The sequence below is a fragment of the Engraulis encrasicolus genome, chromosome 11 (assembly GCF_034702125.1).
Source record: "Engraulis encrasicolus isolate BLACKSEA-1 chromosome 11, IST_EnEncr_1.0, whole genome shotgun sequence".
Taxonomy (NCBI): Eukaryota; Metazoa; Chordata; class Actinopteri; order Clupeiformes; family Engraulidae; genus Engraulis; species Engraulis encrasicolus.
In genome coordinates, this window is record NC_085867.1 from 45,553,115 (window position 1) to 45,560,614 (window position 7,500).

Genomic DNA, 7,500 nt, shown 5'->3' on the forward strand with positions numbered 1-7,500 from the left:
TGTGTGTGTGTATTAAACATATTAAGCTATAGCATAAGTATATCAAATTATAACAGCACTAAATATATTAGGCTATAGCATAAATATATAAAATTATAAAAGCACTAAATATATTAGGCTATAGCATAAATATATAAAATTATAACAGCACTAGAATAGAATAGAATAACAACATTAACTATATGCTGTTATAACAACATAACTATACATGGTTTTTTTTTGTTTATAAACACGGTGTTGTGAGGAGGGGCAAGACATTTTTTGACAGACAGCAGTTTCCAACAATCGGAGGTTGGGTTGTGCGCAGCCAGGTTCATGCAGCCAGGGGAAAACAAAAAATTAGAACCCATCTATATGAAGTCACAACTCCAGAAGGTCTGCTATAAAAATTACTACATAGTGTGAGAGCCTATGTATTTCTGTGGGATTTCAATGTTAATTTTTGGAGACTAGTTGAAATGTGTTCTAGAGTCATTGAACTTTGAGAAAAAATGTGTCTCCATTTTTTTCCCCCAGTTTCTTACCTTTCCCCCACCTGATTTTGATATTTTACTGCAATAGATGCACGAGAGGGCACACCTAGATAGGCAAAAAATGTAGATTACTTGAAAGGACTATGAAACTTCTCCAAGTTATTAAGGACATACAACTGAAGATTTTTTGTTTTGGAAGTTTTCTGAATTGTATTTATTTTTATGCATATCAGGCCAAAACTCATTAAATATGCGCATATTTAGGTTACATTTTAAAAGCTACTGTAGTCACATTGGATGGTGCCAGACTTAAACATGTGGGCTCATTGTGATAATACAGTCAAAATACAACTTTCTACAGATGGGTTTGTGGCTATCTGTTTTTGTATGCCCAGAAATCATGAAATACTGTTCTAAGTCCCAAAAAAATGAAAAAACGCCATGTTCTTTTAGAAACCTTGTTCTAACTCAAGATGTGAATGAGATATCAACAAGCCCCTCTATAGAAAGTTGCAGTAGGTGGCTAAGAAGGTTTCCCCCAAGTTAGGTCTGTGTAAGATGTCACCTTTTCCATGCAACAAAAAAGTCATAAAATCGCATTTAGAGAAAAATGTGTAATACGTTTTGGATTGGATTGGATGAATGACATACCCACAAACCCTTTGATACTCAGAAACGGGGTAGATATGAATAAGTCTACCAAGTTTGGTGTATCTGAGTATTAGAGAATTAGGTATTCCATGGATTGATGTTCAGGACGCCTGTGCGCATATTTCATGAACTTGGGCCTAATTTGCATAATAAATAAACAAACAAAAAAACAATTCTGAAAACTTCGATTTTATGTCCTGATTTCCAGGTCTTATTTAGTGTTTTGTGGAAAAGTATGCCAATAACGTTCCATAATATCACCTTCTTTAGAGAACAATACTTTTGTTTACATGTGTTGAATGTTTGGGTTTGATGTAAAAATCAATCTCTATTTTGCCAAATTCATGGTCGTGCTCATACAATTACACAAAATAAGCAACCAAAAGACTTTTAATGACATTTTTCTGTCATTATTTTGAAGACATGTAAATGGAACAAATTCTGAAACAATCTCAAAATCACCCAAATTTGAGGAAAAATGGCATTTGGGGAGTGCCCTCAGAGTGCCCTCACTGCACACAGTGTGTGTGTGTGTGTGTGTGTGTGTGTGTGTGTGTGTGTGTGTGTGTGTGTGTGTGTGTGTGTGTGTGTGTGTGTCTGTGTGTGTGTGTGTGTGTGTGTGTGTGTGTGTGTGTGTGTGTGTGTGTCAGTGTGTCAGTGTGTGTGTCTGTGTTTGTGTCTGTGTCAAAGCCAGTTACAAAGATTAGTCTCTCCCCAATTTCATTTGTCTTTAAAAGTTGCTCAAGTGGTGGAAAATCTAGAGCTATTCCTTTACGAAACATGTAATTTAAAATCACAATCCCTGATCTTTCATGAACGTTTTGTTTTTAAGGTGTAATCTGGATATGATCTGGATTAGTAGTGAACTATTGATCTTGCTGCATATCACTGTATAAACATATGTTGTGCATGTGTGCGTGTGTGTTTGTGTGTGCATGTGTGTAAGATGTGGTGGTGGTCAGTGTTGGCAGGGGGGGGGGTAGGTCAGCATCCTGATGGCCTGCTGTATACAACTGTTTGTGAGTCTGGTGGATCTGGACCATAGGCTCCTGAGGGCAGGAGGCTGATCAGGTTCTGTGCTGGGTGGCTCACGATTGTGAGGGCTTTGCGGGTAAGGCGGGTGGTGTAGATGTCTTGCAGGGAGGGGAGGGGTGCATTGATGATCTTCCCAGCTGAATTCCCTATACGCTGCAGGGCTTTCCTGTTGTAGTCAGTGCAGCTTCCGCCCCATACAGTGATGCAGCTGGTAAGGATGCTCTCAATGGTCCCCTGTAAAGGTGGTCCTGAACGGCTGGTGGGGCACTGGTGTGCCTCGGTTTGCGCAGGAAGTAGAGGCGTTTGCTGAACTTTTTTTTGGCATGTGATACGTGTTGGTGGTCCAGGAGAGGTCTTCACTGATGTGCACTCCAATGAATTTTGTGCTGCTGCTCACTCTCTCTCCACAGCAGCACCGTAGTAGCAGGTGTTGTCTGTGGCCTCTCTGGAAGTTGACCATGATCTCTTTTGACTTAATGATGTTCAGTAGGAGGTTGTCGTCGCTGCACCATCTGGCCAGGCTATCCACCTCTGTCCTGTAGTGCGTCTCTTCTCCATGGGAGATGAGACCCACCAGGGTTGTACCGTCGGCAAACTTCACCAGGTGATTGGCATTGTGTGGGTTGTTTTGCAGTCCTGTGTCAGCAGGGTGAAGAGCAGAGGGCTGAGCACACACCCTTGTGAAGCTCCTGTACTCAGTGCGATGGTGTCCGAGGTTTTGTGGTTTCTGGCATAGGAAGTCCAGCAGCCAGTTGCAGAGGGAGGTGCTGAGGCCCAGTTTGTTCAGTTTGCATATCAGCTGTTAGGGGTACGATAGCATTGAATGCTGAGCTAAAGTCAATGAACAGCATTCTCAGATATGACTCTTTTTTCCAGGTGAGGGCTGGGTGTAGAGGGGGGCGCCAGACTCTATATGCGAACTGGTAGGGGTCCAGGGTGGGTGGAAGGGTAGACTTGATGTGTGCCATGACCAGCCATTCGAAGCACTTCAAGGTGATGGGGGTCAGTGCTACAGGACAGTAGTCTTCGAAGCAGGATGGGGATGACTTCTTTGGCACTGATATAATGGTGGCGGCTTTGAAGGTGGCTTTAGTGAGGTGTTAAATATGTCAGTGAAGACGTGCTTTAGTTGCTCAGCCCAGTCTTTCAGCACTCATCCAGAGATGTTGTCTGGGCCTGCTGTTTTGTGCAGGTTGATCCTGGTGAGTGCCCTCTCCACGCTATCAACAGGTAGACACAGTGCCTGGTCATGAGGTGGGGGAGGTGTTTTCTGTGGGTGGGTCTTGTTGTTTTCCTCAAAATGTGTGAAAAAGCTGTTTGTTTTATCAGTATGTTAGTTTTCTACTGCATGTCTGTGTGTGTGTGTGTGTGTGTGTGTGTGTGTGTGTGTGTGTGTGTGTGTGTGTGTGCGTGCGTGCGTGTGCGTGTGTGGTTATACTATCACTATGGTATGATTGCATGTGTCAGAGAAAGTATTTCAATACATTTAGAATGCTTTTTTTAACTGCAGTGTATGTGTGTGTGGGTGATTTTTGTCAATGTCTTATGTATGTTTAGTAACTGCACATTGTAGATTGGTCAAACACCATTTCAAACTTCTGTGCTAATAGATTTTTTATGCTTTTCCTGCTACATAGATTTTTGATATTAAAGTACACTTAACTTGACTTTACTTGACTCTTGTGGCTGTGTTGTGCTCCTTGAGACTGTCATGAGCTATATGCATATACAGTACAAGTCACTTACACTATTGACAGAAATGTGTACATCTTAAGTACAAAAATTGAGATTGCATGCACCCCCCCCCCTTTTTTTCTATTCATTCAGGGTTTTCAAACAATGAGGGTTTTGTGAGTATTCTAACAGTGTAATCCAATCCTCTAAAGTGTAGCCTTTCCAAAGATATATCACTTTTTGATCTGTGATGTTGCATTACAAGTAGTGGCATGTTTCCATTAGCATACCTATACATCTCCAAAAATGTCCATTTGGAGACTCCAAATGGTACTTTGAAAAACGCCTAGGCATACCCACATATAAAATCATGTAGAGAGCACAGATTTTGAGATATTGTAATGAAATTTGAAATGAAAGTTCTTACAGCATCTTGCCTTTGTTTCATTCTGTCTGTAAACCCTTTCCTTGCAGTAAAAGGTCTGTTTAAGAGATATACTTTTATTTTTTTTAGGTGAGGGACAAAAATGTAAAAAAAAATTACAATAATTTCTTAATCTACATATTTCACCAGAACAATTTACAGTGAATTTGACTAAATATAAAATAACTACAGAATGTCTGCTTTCCAAAAGTGGTCTTATTTTGTCCATAGCACAAAGGGCTGGGTTACAGTTACAATTTCAATTTGGATTGGTTTTTCAGGCGTTTTTCAGGCAAATCACGAGGAATGTTAAGGGGTTAAAGGCACTAAAAGTCAAAAGAAAAAATGGAGACATGTTTTTTTTTCATTCCTTAGACCCTATAGAATGAAGATATAAATGTCTCCAAAAATTAACATCCAAATCCCACAGGCCCCCAAATCAGATACATAGGCTCTCACACTAACATGCCAACTTCACTAACACCTGGGGTAGGCTACTTAACCTAACTACCACCTGGGCCCATTCACACATTGCTGAAAATACTCAACCACATCATAACAACATTGCTTTGACGTTACCGAGAGCCTTAAGTAACATATTAAGACTTGGTCATTATGATTTTGATGACAGTATGATTATAGAGATTAGAAGCTCTCCTCTTCTGTGCACTGACAGCACCCGTTTTCACCTCTACATTTTTGCGCAATTGCCTATTTATTTTTTCTACAGTTTTTATTTCCCTCCCCAAACTATTTCCTGGGTTATATGTGTCTTGATATGTCCATGGTGGCATCTGTGTATTTGTGTATTTATGTAGGCCTAAGATACTTGACACCTTAATTTCCCCTGGGGATCAATACAGTTAGGCTACTCCACTCTACCACATTAGACAAATTAGACTACATTAAAGGGAGAGTAGGCTATGTCATTTTTTTAGTGGTTTATTTCCAGATTGTATGCTGCCCATTGACACAAATTCAAAACGACTAGCATAACAGATGCCAAGCTAATACCAAATACAGTCCATGCATAGAATGTACAACAGGACCACGTGTTGACAGGGCGGACTCAATGGAGGCTTCCGATTGGCCAACACAGTCCACTTGCGCAGTCAACCTCACTGTAGCGCATGCGATATCTCAACGGCAATATTGTTTCCATGGTGTTCACCGGTAATCTCAACTGCAACATATTAGGTCAATCAATCAAATCAAAAGTTTGTTTGCGAAAGGGCAACTGGGCCTACACCTGGCGGGCGTCTTATCTAAAGTGACCTGGTTATGCGCGTCTGTCGGAGGTTCAGGTCAACCGCCTCAAGGCTGTTTGAACTGCTTAGGTCCGGAGCCTGAACCACTGCCAGAATACCACAGGCTGCATCTCTCTCTCCAACACCCCCCCCCCCCCTTGTGAGCGAGGGTAAACTCCTGCTCAGAAAGTCTCACAGCCATGCTCACGGCTGGCTGCGCCAAAAGCTACATCTGATGTGTTCTGCGCCGCCAAAAACCGAAATAACGACATTCCTCCTTCACCTCGGAGTGGAGAGAGAGGCACTAAGGGGGCTCAACTTCTGAAAAGGAGGGCCAACAACACGAATTGCTAGTGATCCCCAATAAGAACAAGGCATTAGGTTACACCGCTGCACTCGAGATCCCTGCGCAAATTCACCAAAGCACTAGGATTGACCACAGAAATTACTTTTGCAATCCCGTGCAGTGTAACACAAGAACTTCTTGACCCCGTTTCGGTATCTCAGGAGGTTACTCAAGAGTAGCGGTGGGGTGCCAAAAACAGACACAACTCTCTTCCTGACACCCCTGCCCTGCCTGAGTTCAGGGGTGCCAAGTTACTGGTGACCAAGGAAACAGATCACGGCTCCCCAAAAACTCCCCAACACCCAGAATACCAGAGGCGGGAATGGCGGTTATGTATGTTATTTGTGTCCTAATACGACTTTGTAATAACACGTGTCATAGTCATACACGGTTGTAAGCATGGTTGTAAACAAAACCCATGCATGCACCAAATGACCGATTCAAGACGAAACGTTGTGTGTGTGTCTTGCGCAGGAGAATCGACGAGTCATCTCCTCCTATGAACCCACACAATGTTGATGTTATACAATAGCCAATCCAAAGGCTCACTCTCTTCCTTCTGATCAAGCTTCATCAAAGCGTTGTGTTTATGGGCTAATCAGCGCCTACTACTACAACAACACACGAAAGATGAAAACTACTATCCTAAACCCAAAATGTAGTTCTATTTTGCATTGGTCACGTGTTTTTACTCATTCGACAAATGCAGAATGTGACTGGAGTCGAGTGGAGCAAAGCCAAACTTCTGCACAAAAAGCAGACTGTTCACGCGCACGCCGAAAAATCTAGGGAACGTTTTTTTTCTCCTTCAACTTGAAGTTGCAAGTCTGACATGATGCATAAGAGCACAATGCATGTGTGTGTTTATGCCCGTAGCCTACCTGGTTAATTAAGTCCTGTGTTCAGTTGAGTTCAGCGAGTTGGCCCCAACACCGAGTTGACACGCAGGCAGCCACAAGCAGAGCTCCTACTCCTGCTGAATGAAAACGTCCCTCCCGCGTCCCTCCCACGGCAAAACTAAAGGAAGTAAAGTAGAGAGAGAAACAGACAGCCATGCATCACACTGCTAGCTGAGAAAGCCAGTAGCCTACAGTAAACATGGCTTCGCTTTCCAGAAGCAACTCGGCGCTTTGCTTTTTGATGCTCGGATGAATTCTGTAATTTCTGCAATGAACCGTCAAATCAGGTCACAGACAGCCAGCTGTCGCGCTGTGCATAGGCTGCAGTTATTCACTATGTAGCTACATTACTGTACACCATTCACATTGGTTTGGTTTCTACGAGAGGCGGCTGTGTTGAAAATGTCTTCACTGTGTACCTATAGACCTATGCTACTAACATGCAATTACAACACTCATGGGATGGTATTACAAAGTTGAAACCACATCTGTAGGAGTAGGCCTACCTCTACTTCTACTTTATACAACTTTGCTATGTGCATTATTACTATGCGCCATTCACGGCGGTTTGGTTTCCAAGAGAGGCGAATGTGCTGCAAATGTTAAACATGTGTCTCTCACCTGATATTTAGTTATTTGCCAAGCTTCACTTTCGGAAGACGCCAGCAGGGTCTCACGGAATGGAGCGCGTGGTGGATACAAAGTTAACTCCAAGTTGCGGCCGCGAGATACTGAAGCGCTCTTTACGCAC

The 7,500-nt window shown here is 42.5% G+C and overlaps 1 protein-coding gene across 1 annotated transcript in view; it reads right to left on the bottom strand.

Annotated features, from left to right (window-relative positions):
* sardh (sarcosine dehydrogenase) overlaps positions 1-7,500 on the bottom strand; it is a 71,074-nt gene that overhangs the window by 63,531 nt on the left and 43 nt on the right. The window contains exons 1-2 of the mRNA XM_063210772.1: positions 7,371-7,500; positions 6,732-6,867 (exon numbers count right to left, since the gene is read on the bottom strand). The exon at positions 7,371-7,500 is cut by the window's right edge and continues 43 nt beyond it. The gene's annotated coding sequence lies outside the window, so the exon portion shown is untranslated. The remainder of the gene's footprint in view (positions 1-6,731; positions 6,868-7,370) is intronic.